This window comes from Struthio camelus, chromosome 2 (genome assembly GCF_040807025.1).
Source record: "Struthio camelus isolate bStrCam1 chromosome 2, bStrCam1.hap1, whole genome shotgun sequence".
NCBI lineage: Eukaryota > Metazoa > Chordata > Aves > Struthioniformes > Struthionidae > Struthio > Struthio camelus.
In genome coordinates this window covers 90,975,139-90,989,620 of record NC_090943.1, presented here as the reverse complement: position 1 = coordinate 90,989,620, position 14,482 = coordinate 90,975,139, and the positions used below count along the sequence as shown (strand labels likewise).

The following is a 14,482-nucleotide window of genomic DNA, read 5'->3' as shown; positions in this document are numbered from 1 at the left end:
TTCCTTTCGCATTACAAATAAATTCATTCATTTTCCAGTACAGAAAAATCACTTCTTTTAGAAGAATTCTGTTTTTCCACCTCAAAAAATAGAACTAAAACTTATTTTGAGTTTTGAAGATTTTTTCAACTTAAATCTTCTCTGAAGAAAACAAAGCTCTATGACCTTATGTGTTCAGTGAAACAACTTTTTCCAGTGAGAAAAAACCTGTTGATTTATATGCTGTCCTAGTAATGATGTTTCCAACTAACTGATTTTAGAATTCTGTTATTGCAGCAAAAGTAGAACATTTTCTATTATTTTAACAGCATAAAATTAGTTTTGTACCAAAGGTCTATAAATGACTTGAGTACAATACAGAATAATTTAGAAATGGTATCTGGTAGGGAATTGAAGTCTCACCCCATCCTGTTATTTAGATTTTCTTTAATTCATCTAACCACCATCTAGTCATTCACAGGCAAAATTTCAACGCATTACACGAGCACTTAGTGTGACTCTTTCAGCCAAATTCCCTTCCAGCAATTTGGAAGCTTTTCATAGTAGGTCAGGAAAATCTTGTCCAACAGCGTCAGATCTAGTTAAAAAGGTAGAAAGAATATGAATGTTTTATGCTTTCAGCAAGGAAATTCTATGGTGGGGAATAAGATCGCAGAGGTGATCTAGAAAATTATGTAAAAGAAGATCAGGCACCAAGATCCTAAGTCACTGAATAATGTGAGTTGCTTTAGGGCTGATTTGGAGAATGCTGAGCATCTGCAGGGCTGTTGGATTTTAGTTGGTATTTTGCTCAGTACTTCTGAAAACTATGCAGAAAATGTGTTAGGTCACATAAGCAGAAATCAAGGCACCCAAGGCCAGTCTGCAAAGTCATGACTTCGGAAGTACTCGCTGGTAGATTGCAGCATCCAGCCCCCCTTTTTATGCTGACAATCAGCAAGTGAGCGTATGTTTTGCACAATATAACGCAAAACTAGAGCATTAGCTCTATGGGTGGTAGGGGAACCTCAAAACAAACGAGCCTTAACTGAGACGTGCCTAAAAGCGGGCCAGTATTTCTCTAGCTGCCAAAAAAGTGAAACACAGCTCTTTCATGGGGTTTATGTTACAGGCATCACAACACAGTACTAAATGGGTACGTGATCTGACAGCCTTCTTTTATTACCATGTTCTTCAGGAGTGTAAACAGTCAGCTAGAGTTTCCCCCCCACCCAAAAGGTATCAAATTATTTCAGCCCTGGCTCAGTGTGAAATGGAATAGTTATCACTGAGATAAAGCATAGAACTCCCACAAAAATGTTTGGGAAATTGCAAAATGTCAGAAAATATGTCAATTCTGAGGAAATCTGGGAAACTGTCGGAACACACAATTTTCAGAGTGTTTCTATTGCTATCACACTTTTTTCTGTATTTGTACCTGAAGAGACTGCTACATAACTGATTCATAAAGCTCCAGTACAGGGAAGGATGAGGGATAAAATGCAAATCCTACCTTCAAAATTCCTTGCTTTTCTGCATTTATGTTAGGCATTTAACTTTATTATGAAGTCATTACAGTTTATCATGCCAGTAGGTATATAGGGAGTGTTAACCATAGACCATTGACAGAATAAACCGTGCATTCACAGTATGCACACTAAAAAAGTCTATGAAAAACTGAGCATACGTGTGAAGCGCTTGCTTCTTTAAACAGTGATTTCTGCTTCCTCAGGCTTATATACCCAAAGGCACACATACACATTCTAGGCTGAATACATTTGAATTACCTCATAACCATGCTGGAATGAAAGAAGCGTGGAAAGCATTTAAAAGCGACTAGCTCAGAAGTATTTTTCTCTCAGCTTGTTTTAACAGATGAGATGGATCAAAACTGAATTAAATTAGAGAAAGACTATGTCTACATTTAGAAGTGGCATGGACCAATAGAAGTGAATCTGTAGAGTTAAACCCTGCAGCCATCCTGTAAGCATTTGCTGGGAGACTCCTTCACACTAGCTCTGTTGGAGTGCATTAGTTGTGGTCCTGAAGGGCATTTTCTGACTCAATTTCATCTGAAAGGGATCGAGATCCAGAGCTCTGAGACTGTTCTGCAATGCAAACCAAAGAAACGAGGAGGACTGAGAGATTCACTTCCAAAGTACCAGAGTGCACCCCTGATCCACTCAGAATCACTAATGTAGATTTACCCAAACCACAGCTGATTCAAAGCTTTGCATTTGAAGCAGTAACCCAATGTCATAATTTATTCATTTTAAAAAAGAAGACTCCTTAGAATAACATTGACAGAAGGTAAGGTTAATATGAGCATAACATCTGAGGCAGATCTGTAACCAGATTGTTAGGCTAAAACAGCTGATGTTGTGCCTGGTAGATGTGGGGGGCCACAGTAGTGCAAACATCTTTCCTTTTGCTTTGCTGCAGTGTGACTGTACATAAACTGGTGTGGTCTGTCCAGTGAGAAGTGGTGTCCCAGGAAACAGCTAGGCATTCCCTACTTCAGCACAGTGTTGTTATGAATTCTTCCAAAATTTAATAGAGATGAAGCTAAGCGGTCTATAAAACTATTTCTAACACTTGCAGTTTTTCATGGAGATTGAATTCCTTTCTACAAAAACATGAGTATTACCATACTGTATAACACAATTAGTATGTCTCCTGGAGCTATTATAGCATGTACTATAAAAGAATAGTTATTATAGTAGTAATATAAATAAATATATTTTTAACTATTGTAACTCCCTACAAATGAGCTGGATTATTGGACCATGATGATTTTTATTATTTTTTAGCTGGTGCAACATGATATAGTTCTGTTGAAGTCACTGGAGCACCTTCAGCTAACATGTAATGATGATTTTGCTTTTAATCTCACTTTCTGATTTTTAAAGTTTTCACTCTCTTGAAGAATTCAGAAATTACAGGCTCACAGGAAAATTCAGGTTGGGAGAGTCCTCTGGAGATCATCTAGTCCAATCTCCTGCTATATTAGGATGATTTAATAAGGAAGATAAGTGTGTCACTTTTTCTGTGAAGCTAAAATGGAGCTGTATCATAACAGCTGGGAAAAGCTCTATGCAGTAGTATCTTCTCTCTTTTAAAGAAGCTCATACTCTTCCAGTGTGAGATTTTAAGAAAATCAGTCTACTTAGCTTATCAAAGCAAAGGTTAAGGTCACTCGGTTATGATCTGAAAACACCTATATGGAGAAAACTATGGTTCTTTAATCTTACTGGAAAAAGGAATAAAAAGATCAAGTGACCGGAAGCTGAAACCAGATAAATTAATAGAAAAAAATAAAGCAAATTTTAATCATTCAGATAATTAATTATTATAGCAACTAACTGAAGGATGCTTTGAATTATCTATTGCTTGAAGTTATTAAATCAAGACTAGATGTCTTTTGAAAAATACGTACTTTAATTCAGAAGTTATGGACTGAGGTACAAATTACTCCACTAAAGTCTGTGGCCTGTGTTAAGCAAGAAATTAGACTAGATATTCAAAATAGTCTCTTATGACTTTAAGAATTGTGGCTCCTCTGTTCTGTTCATATTGTTTCATAACTGCAAACTCAGTTTAAGATCCTGACAATGTACTTTGAATATTTACAAAACATGACTCAAATGGTGGCTATTAGTGAAGATAAATAAACCACTGGAGATGCAAAAGATACTTTGCTAGTCTTTGCAGACCTTCATTCAACGAAGTAGAAGAGCTCAGAGCAGTCTTTATAGTTATGGTCATGTTTTCAGTATTAGACTGGATCGTTTCCTTGCATTTCTATTGTATCGATGGGTTAGCAAGTGCAGAAGAAAACAGCTAATTGACTCAAAAAAGCACGTGAACTTGCCTTTTCACAAAGGCTGTGCTAGTGCAGAACAGCCATTTTTAGTAGCGTGGGCTTCATGAGACAAAGTGATGTTTCCTTTTGTCATCTTGTATTGAAGAAGGTGATAGAAGGTTGGTGGGAAGAGACTTAGGCTTATGGTGCCTCTTGGGGTATTTTGGAAATAAGAGTAGTCAGGGTACTGCTCAGTCATGTTTTCTGCTGCTTGAAATAAAAATAGTGAGAGCTGGAAAGGTAATTACTTAACCAAGCTTCCTTTTCTGACAAAAGAATCAAAACTCTGGTCAGTTCTATAAATTTATGAGTTGAACTGGCTCAGTTTTTACTGCACTATCCTTGCGTATGTCCATCCTTCATAATAATGATGTAAGTCTTGATGTGTTGAGGTGACTCATACACAAAATAATTTGCAAAATCTGTTACATAGGGGTAAGAGTAAGTAAAATTGAAATCTGATAGCCACAGCTAGGCATGCTATGGTTGCTACTGGGATAATTAAAGATACCTTTAAGTCATAATACTTCAAAAGTTTCTGATATTGACTCACACCCTGTTACAGGCTCTGTCCTGCCAATATTTCTCACGCAATGTGCTGCTGTCGAAGCTGCGGAGGTGTACCTACAAATAAAGGATTCTTTGGTTTTGCACCAGTCCCCCCACCAAAACAGGAAAGGGAGCTGGCTTCAGGTTATACCAAACTAGAAACATTAGGTTATGTGGTAAAGTGAAAAAGTGGAAAATTTTTGTTTTAGGTCAATAAAAATATTTTGCTTAAATTTGGTGTCATCAAACACTTTGAATCCACATGTACATATTTGAGAAAAAAATATCAAAAGATAGCATTTTGACTTTGTTTCTGTGATACTTTTGGATCTTTATGAAGAAAGGGAGAGGAGCTGAACCTACTTCCAGGCTTGATCTCTCCTTGAGTAATTGTTTTCATTGCACTCATTTTGATCCCACCAAAATTGTTTTCATCCTCCAGGATCACCCAGCCATCTTTAGGTGTTCACAATTAGCCCAGTCTCCTCCTCTGCCCTAGCAGTGAGGGCTATAAGAAAAGGTAACATGAGTTGGCCTAGCAGAAGTTATTCCACTGAAATAAACAGTACTGCTGATATATTAAATTACTGCTCCATGGGCACATCTGGCTGTGACAGGCTGTTGAGCAAGGTTTAGAGCTCTCTGTGATGTCTGCCAAGTATCTGTGCTTAATTCTGAACTGAGCAGGGGTCGCTCTTGTAATTCTAGGGACTGGTTTAGAAATGGGATTAGTGCCTCTCTTTGAAATGCCATGTGGTACTCAGATTACAGTAGGCCATCAAGCCAGATTTTGTGTTGTCCTCAACAGCTGTCATCAACATTTCCTTAAATCTGTATTTGGAAGGGGTTTCTCATGTAGCCTTATCGATAAGATTCATGATTATGCTTAAAATTTGGGGTCAAGCCAACGTGGACCCGAGTGAGTTGTAGTAGAAAGGACCTTAGAACTAGGTTTAATTCCATTAATGTAGGACTTGTTTTGATTTTATTTCTCTTCAGAAAAGCTATACTTGAGCAGTTTTACTGTCTGTTTAAAAAATCAAAACAAAAACAGAAGTTACGTCTTTGGAGGGACCAAAGGAAGGCAGCAAATAAATGGCATTTTTCTCATATAGCTGATAATGACTTGTGCCTGTCATTGCTATTCCCTGTTTATCTGACCTATTAATGGAGGGCAAAATTCCAAAGAAATGTTTAATTAACATTTGTAATTAGTATTACAAAAGACCCTGCTTTATAGAACAGGCAGCCCAGAGAGGAGGGCCAGGAAAAGACAAGCTCTTCACCCTGTAATTATTGCAGCTCTCCGTAGTGCTCTCATTCATCTCATTAACATCACAGTGGGATGGTGCCACTGCAGGCTACTGGCAGGTGTCTAACTGCCTTCCTCCTGGGGAGACTTTTACAAAAGAGGTCCTGATCTGCAAATAAGTTTGAAAGCTTGCCAGTGGAGTACCTCATTCAAACTTTGCAGTCTCCTGCTTCCAAAACACCCTGAAGACTTTCAATTTCGAAAGATAATGATACTCTGGGGATCTGGTTGCTTTTTAATTGGGGGGAGGGGGAGGAAGGAGGGGGAATGCAAGGTTTGTCTAACAAAATATGCTACTTCATTAACTTGCTTCACTTAAAAAAAAAATAAGCTAGCTAGAAGGGAGTTGTGGATGGATAAACAAAAGGAAAACCTGAGTCATCACTTGAAAAACATTAAAAAGTAGTCAACCCATAAAGAATGGTGTGTGCTAAGTTTTTCTGTTCTAGTAAAGCTTTTTTCTTCTGGATTGACTTCCTTCTTTCTTCAAATTAAATTGAAACAGCTATCGTGTCAAATAGTCTAATTCAGTGAATGACTGTGGATCTTTTAAGGAGAAAGAGAGAGAGAAAAAAAAGAACTTTGCTATTGCTCCTTTATATAATGTATAAAAACATGGCATTGTCAACTCCAATGACATGTATTTTTTCTCACATTCCCAATTCCTACTCTCGTTTTTACATGAAATCCTTACTTGTAAATGAAGAATAATTAGTAAGTTTATAACTGTAAGTGTATTGTACTAAGATAATATAAAGTAAGAAAAAAATCCAAAATTGTTTTTGGTTTATGTTAAAAATGATACATATTTTAAAGCAAATCTTATGGGGTTTTTTTACCTTTTTTTCTTTTAATTTGGAGATGGCTGTACTGAGCTTTTTCACTACAGCCCTAAGTAATGGGGCAATAAACATCTACAATATATGGCAAGAACGGAGTTGACAAGTACCTAATATTTGGAAAAGTCCTAAATCAGGTGCACATCCCACTGATTTTACTGGGATTGCTCTTGTAACAGAGAGTTTGTCAACCTTAGTGTATTGTTATGTGATGATTAGGTGGCCATTAAAAATATGCATAACAGCTAAAGTAAACCTTCCCCTTCTAAAGAGCTTATATGTAGAGAACACTGAAAGTGATGCTTGGAAGAGCAGTGCAAGAGTCAGGACGTTCACTGGAATCTAGGAACCTCCCTAGCTTGCTGGATTACCTGGAGCGAACCGCCAGAACCAGATTACCTGTGATTTTAAGAACACATTGTTCAATTTAGCGAAAAGAATCAATGCCACATTTATTTGTTGCTGTTAGAGCGTGCATTGCTGTTTTTTAGGAGCTCTAATCGTGGCCCAGATAGATGTTGTGGGATTTTGCTCAAATATGGAATGGAGAGATGGTTTGCGCCTCAAAGCAAATAAGACAAGAGGGAGGGGACAGATACAGATGGAGCATAAGGAAACAATGAGAGGGTATAGGTCTGCATAAAAATCAGAATTGCATGTATGAGTTGGTGTTTGGTTTAATTGGTGTTAAATTTAGGAACATTTTAAAGGCATGTGTGAAAGAAGATAATGAAATAGTTTTACAGATGTTTACTGGTTCCGTATTTTTAAAGAACCATTAGTAGATGATGGAAATTCACGTTGAGGTTGATTGAAGGCAGTTGTCAACTTTCTGGCAGTGAGTAAGAGATGACAAGTAGCATATTAGAGGCTGTAATATTCTAATGTACTCTTGAAGATGAAAATTAGTGCTGAGTTTAGCCACCTGAAACTCTAAGGGATAGCTGATGAAGTCCAACGTTTTGCTATTCAGGGTCTGGATTTCCATCTGTTTATAGAAAGGAGCTTGACTTCAGGAACTGACACTGTGAAAACAGGCATATCCATGAAACTCTGCCAGTCTGCTCCCAGACTGCAAATAATTAAAAGGCATGTTTTACTAGTGAGATACTCACTGAGCACACAGCTCCTGACCTTGCCATCTGACCTGTGTCCTTTTGCAGATCTGCTCCAGGGATCCGCTCTCCCAGTGTGAAAAACCTTCTACAAGGATTATAGTTATGCTCTGATATTTTACTTTGAGCAGGAATAGGGAAACTGAGGGGAAATGCCTCACTTATTTGTGTGAAAGAAGCTTTGATATTTGTCTACAAGTCCTTACAAGATCATATACGTATCCAAATTTCTATTTCCCACAGAGTATTGGCCATTGCACTTTATATTATGTGGTGATACATACTTTTATACTACATATTTTCTGTTAGTCTGACTTTTTTTGTCAGACTAAAATGAGGGCAACTCTGCTTGCTTACATGAAAGGCTTTTGTGAAGTTTAGTTTAACTGTAGAGTTTTTTGAGATATATTTCTTACAAAAGGGGCTAAATAGCATATTCACAGTTTCCATTTGTATTAATTATGTTTTATTTTAAAAGCAATTGCAGCCTCTTCCACAAATGGTTCCTAGTTTTCAGATCTAGCCTGGCTTTCGGATTTCACTGTCCTTACTTTCTACTGCTGCCAATAAAAGCAGGGACTCTTTTGAAAGTACTTGTTCTCAGATATATTTTTCTCCCTTTCTCCTATATATTAGATATTATGTCTTGAAAGTTGCCAGCCAAAACAAAAAGCTAAGGAGAGAATATGATGGAAAGAAAAATACTGTAGTTCCACACTTTAAAAGTCTAGGCGAATGGGGCCGAAACCTATATTCATATTACTGGAGAGTATGTGAGAAGGTTCTTTAAACAACATGCGTGGAAAGAGGTTTGAAGAGAGGAAGATTTTGAAGGAGGGGGGATTTTTGTTACCATCTAGTCAAGCACTTTTAATGATGATAGGATCCTTTTTTTCCCTTCTATTTTCTGTGCATACAGATTAATTACTCCTCTTATACATAAGCTATTTCTCTCTCTCGCTCTTTCTTTTTTCTTTCTGATCAGGAGTAGTTTTGTTTTGTTTTGTTCTGTTTTTTTTTTTTCTGTAGGTCACCAGGGATGCAGAGAGGTGCCCAGATCACAGCACCCAGCGCTGTAGCAGGGAATCTTGTAACTGATCCTAGCAGAATGGAATGAGGAGCCCAGAAGTGCAGGGGCAAACACATGCAGTTCCCAGAGATGAGAGCTGACCTGGAAAAAACAAGGTGTGTGGTATAGATGTAACAGCTTCTCTACAGCTTACACCTAGAAAGCATTCATACACATAGGGAGAGAGCAGAGGTACAGAAAGGTTTAAAAATAAAGAACCAATAAAAATCATGAAAAGCCGTAACAATGCTAGTTGGAATACAGGCTAGAACAGGCTTGCTTTTTAGAACTTTTCACATTGCTCTCCTTTGCCTTATATGAAAGTATACCTTTTCCCTTAATATGTATTGTTTTCGGATATAGCCACAATATCATTAGTCTTGAATTCTAGGCCAATACAGAGCAGGGTGTAAAAAAAAAAAAAAAAAAAAACCAGGTACCTGGCATGAGAAATCCATACTATTAGTGTGCCACTCCTTACCTCTGAAGGCTATAGCTAAAATCCTTTGTTATGATCCCAGTAAAAATGAATTTGGTGATGTATTGCATATCGTAAAAGTATGATATTATCTTCAGTTTCCACTGGCTGAAAGCTGTGGAAGGGATCTAGCTTTTCTTTTTTTCTTTCCCCCCCCCTCTACTTTCTATTTGAGAGTCCTTGAACCAAATACAGATAGCGTATAAATATGTGTAACCTACTGACCCTCTGTCCCACACTGTGTCCTATATTTGAGTTTTGCTATGCTGAAGGGAAGGAATTACGTTCCCAGAGGCATGAACAGGAAGATTGCTGTTTTTTTTTTTTTCTGTCCTTCATATGATAGCATGGCATTGGCTTTCAAAAGATCCTCCTTCATGTTACCTTTGCGTAATCTCATGTATAGTCTAATTATTGACAATCCCTGTGGTAATTTGACTAATGGCTGAGCTGTCTGTACTGCAGTGCAGCGGTGGCTGCATCACAGGTAGGTGGATCTGAAGGAGGTTTCAAGTGGCTAACATGGATTTCAGCGGGTACACAGTCGTGAAAGAACAAATTGTATTTCAGGTTTCATAAACCATTGTGATTATTTTAGTAACCAAATTTTACATCGATATTATTCTGTTGTTATCCAACTCCAAATTCAATGTTAGGTTGAGTTTATCTAATAGACTGTTTGCAAACCTTTGGCTTTCAACGTAGGGACAATTTAGGGTAAGATGTACCCTGTTTTTATAGCACCTGATGATGAAGTTCTGCAGAGTTGAAAACTCACTTTAATGAGGTGAGAGGCACGTGAGCCAACACTGGCACACTGGTTCAAAGTGATCGCCTCACCTTGCTGTAGGGGTTGGCAGTTTATAACTGCCAGCCCGGGCAAGCTGCGCTTTCACTGAGTGTGTCTCTGGGATCTTACTCTGATGTACAGTATTTGCCAGGTGCTGTTTTTCTAATGCCTATATTTATCAGGCACTTGAAAGACGCAGAGTGAAAAACGTTCAGTACAACCCATTGTCAAACTGTAGTTGCTCTCAGTTTGGATTATTGCCCCAGATCACAGCCATTGTGAAAGCCTGTGGAAACGAACTGACCTTAGAGCACACACCTGGAAGGCCGGGAGACTCTGTCTTTGCCAAGCTATACATAGGCAGCAGGATTAAGTTACAAAGCCAAGTAAATGGTAATGTTAGTTGCTGTCATGCTTTATTTGGGTGAAAGTGGCTACTAAGGCAGTCCTTTAAGGACATTGCTTCTCAGCTGACAACCTTCACATCCTAAAAATAAACAGTGCTGAGTAGATAGTGACCAAGGGAAACTGTTATCTTCAGACGTTAGAGCCTCATATCTTAATGTGTGCGGTCAGGGTTAGACCTGCCAAAACGTGCATGAAATAGATGCCAGGTGGAGAATCTCTCCTAGAAAGCTGAGATTTCTTTTTTATGTAATCACTCAAAATGCAGGGCTCTGCATTATAAAACTAGTGATTCAACAGAAACAATATAGAAAGTAGTTGCTGATCAGTCATCCCTTACAGACATCCCCTCTAGCAAATGCATGCTGGCCTTTTAAAGAGGTAAACGTCATTAACCTTTTTTTTTTTTTAGTTTATATTCCAAGTTTTTTTTAATTGAAATTCAGTTCACACTTGCCACATAGTCTCCTTTTGGATTGTAAATGCTGTGCAGTATGCCGATCACTCCATCTTCTTTTGCTCCTTGTTGCTTACTGCTGCAGAGCCAGAACCTTCCAGCCAGCAACTACTGCAGTGATTTGCCTCCAAGGTCTCAGATGGAAAAAGCCATCAGTGAAAGTGGCTCTTGTTGGAAAGGAGCATGATTGCATCCTCAAAGGAACAATCTCAGGAGACCCAGTGGACCACCATATCAGGCAAAAAACCTCTCTGCCTACTGCAGCTGGAGCGTGAAATGTGGTTGCTGCAGTGGGCTTTAGGCTGCGGCCATGATTTAAACGTGATTAAACTTCCTGACTTTTCTACTTTTAATAATGCAGAGAAAGTTACTCTGGGGCCCATGATGTTGACTAGGTATTCTGTCTTCTCGGCAGTGAATTATTTGAGCCCCTGTGCTTCTGTTTCAGATACTGTGGGAAGGTTGGTGTTCTCTTTAATCAAATATCTTGAGTCACCACTTCCAGTTCACTGATTAAAGGACTAAGAGGAAAAAGAAAACAAAAAACGTAGTGGACGTAGATAGGGGCCTCTAGGTGAGAAGGAAGGTTTGATAGAAATTTGAATCTTATCTCTCTTTGCAAGCAGCTTGCAAAAATCTTGTGGGGGAGGGAGAGAAGTATTATGTAAAAAACTACCAGGGTTACTAACATGTCTGCAAACTGATGGCCACTCTCCAATTTGAAATTAAGTGTAGTGGAAGTCAACCTCAATGTCTCCGACATTGGTTACTCACTCCTCCTTTCAGTGAACTCAGTGCTAAAACTCCCATGACTGTCGGTATGGACAGGACTGAGCTCAAAGGTTAAAAATCACAGCACCAAGTATATGAAAAATAATAACGTTAGAATCTTGTAGAAGCTGGGTAAGGTTAGTGCAGACTGGGGTACTGGGGGACAGTTCTTGCTGTCTGATACTTTGTAGCTGTTGCTTTTCTGACTGGCATTAGCTGGCACAGAAATAAGCACCCCATAGCACTTGTAACCACGACTTTATAAGGTTGCTAATTGGCAATGAACAGCCACAAGGGAAATCCTGAGGCTTTTCTTGCTTCTGTCTCCTGTGACAAGCAGGAGAACCTCTGTGAGTGGTTCTTTTTGCAGCATTTCACTCAAATTGCTCCTACAAGCAGGCAGAGAGTAGAGTTCACTGCCCTACAGTTTTATTAGATCCTCTGTTCCCTCAATGATCCCTTGCACCCCTACACTAAGGATAAGAGACAGGGTCATTCCGGAAGTGGCTCTAAATCATCTTCTTTCTCCTTTGCCAAATAAAATCAAGCATTCAAGCTATCTGGATAACTTGACAACTAAAATTTCTTCAAGGAATGGTTTCTCCTGGGTTCTGATTCCATAAATCAGAGGCAAAGCCTCATGCCATAAAAATTAATTTATGTTAATAGTTAGAACATGGACATTCAACACAGGCACCTTTTCAGGTTCTTTGACTCCAAAAACTAAATAGTTAGATTAATCTATTGTTTACAAATATTTGATATTTTGTATTACTTCAGTGTTTATCAACTATTCTTTTTCTTTGTTTGGAATGAGAGCTGCAGGGAATTGCGCATCTGAGAAAGCTTTTTCTGGGCCTCTGTTGCATTGTACACAGAACCTTAGGGCACTCAGTGCTCATCCCATCATGCCCAGGAGACAAAGCTGATGTGTTTCACGCCTAATTTTGAATCCTTACTGAAGAGTATAGTTCTGAGTGCTGGAAAGTAACTTCCCCCGTGAAATCATGTGACCTTCTCCTGGAAAAATTTGCAGATCCAGACTGTTTGGTGAGAAGAAAAAGAGATTTTTATGGCCTTGTGCAAATTTTCTCTAGTCATTTCTCTGCCTAGTACACTTAGCTGCTTATATATGTTGAGATAAGAGCAGCTACCTCTGCATCTTTAGCTAGCTAGCTACAGATGATTCTTTAGATAGCAGGCCTGCTCCTCTCCCTCAAGATATTTTCTCCCACATGGCACTGGAAAATCACTGAAGTCTTGATATAATCTGAAAAAAGAACCAGTGGTGTAGAGTGGCAACTGGGAGGAGCATCTCACACATGAGAGGTCCAAGTATCCATTGATCAGCTCCTATGCTGATGTTGCTGCAATTCGGGATCATGACAGGCTGACCTTGCAACTCTGTCCTGGAGAACAGCTGAAGCTCGTGATGACTGCTCATTTGTTTTCCAAAGATCCTTGTACCAAAAAGAGGGAACTCATTGGTCATTTGTTTTGTAATTATCTGAGCAACTTTTTTGCGAAGCTGCCAGAGGTTTCTCTGTGCTCATTGAGCCTTGAATTGTTCTACAATGTTGACAAGGCTTGCAAGGTCTGAATTCAGAGTAGATTCCATGAGATTGCTTGTAAATATATACTGGTCATTGAATTTTATATTAATAATAAATAATAATACTGAAATAATGATGATAATTGTGAGTGAACCTGACTTACCATTTGATTGCTTCCACTTTTCATTGGGAGCATTAAGAATGGGAGTTAATTTAAATTGTATATATTATTCAAGGCATGTCTTTTAAGCATCTGATGGTATCATAAATATACATGTAGAGGGCAATTTTAGAGACACATGTTTGATATAGAAGGATTCAGAATATGTAACAAGTAATGATTCTTTCTTTTGTGAAGTTGTAATTAAGTTATTAAAAATTCATCCTTCAAAATATGAAAATACATATTTCTTCTGCATCGAATCATTTTAAATATACTGCATATTTTTTAAATCTGCATAAAAGACACTGGGGTTTGCCTTATAGATACTACCTGGCATTGTGATAATAGGAGAGCTGTGTTTTGATTTCAGAAACTAACCAAAACTCATGAAGAGCTAGATACCATCGCCAGGGATTGTCTGATATGCTGCCTCTGTGTGAGTGATGCTGTGACTGAATGGCTGAGCTCATATGATTCAAAAATGAAAGTGAAGGTGTAGACCTGGAAGGTGTAGACCCAGAAGCCCCTGGTCCCTGTCCCACTGAAGAGAATGGGACTGACCTGGACAAAAAGGCCTGAACAATTAACGAGGAGAAACTTCTCTCATTCTGTCATTGAGTGTACTGTGTAATGAGGCAAGACATACCTTTCCAGCAAGTTCAAACCTCTGGAGGGCTTTCAGCATAATACCTGAAGCATAAAGAAAAGGTAAGATGGAGTTGATGCACGTGAAGCAAATTGTAGTTTCTAGCTTTGCCACTTTAAATTTCCCAGGCTGGCAGATAGTCTCTAATATTGAGCAAGGTTCCCGCGTTAATAGAGCTTTGTTCCCTAGAGACTCATGGAAATAGTTTTGGTTGAGTAGTTTCATTTGCGTGGCTTCACGTTCCTTGAGTTTTGTTTTGAATTCTGGATTTGAGTTTATTTAAATTCTCCAAAGTGAGTGTTATTTAAGTTGCCAAGTTTCACTTGGTTTTGTGTTGAAAGTGACGGTATTCTGGCAATTTTTCCGGATTAGTAATAGGATTAAGGTCTGATAACTCATCAGTATTAGAGGCAGGCGCTTCATACTTTTAGAAAACTGCAAAGACTACTTTTTCCTCTGTCCAAGAGTCAGAGGATTCTGTTTCTAGACATGAT

The 14,482-nt window shown here is 38.5% G+C and overlaps 1 long non-coding RNA gene across 1 annotated transcript in view; it reads left to right on the top strand.

Moving 5' to 3' along the window:
* Nucleotides 1–13,576, top strand: part of LOC138065954 (uncharacterized) — a 90,130-nt gene extending 76,554 nt beyond the window's left edge. The window contains exons 2-3 of the long non-coding RNA XR_011138985.1: nucleotides 8,686–8,841; nucleotides 10,941–13,576. This is a non-coding gene — a long non-coding RNA (uncharacterized lncRNA). The remainder of the gene's footprint in view (nucleotides 1–8,685; nucleotides 8,842–10,940) is intronic.
* The last annotated feature ends 906 nt before the right edge of the window (nucleotides 13,577–14,482 follow it).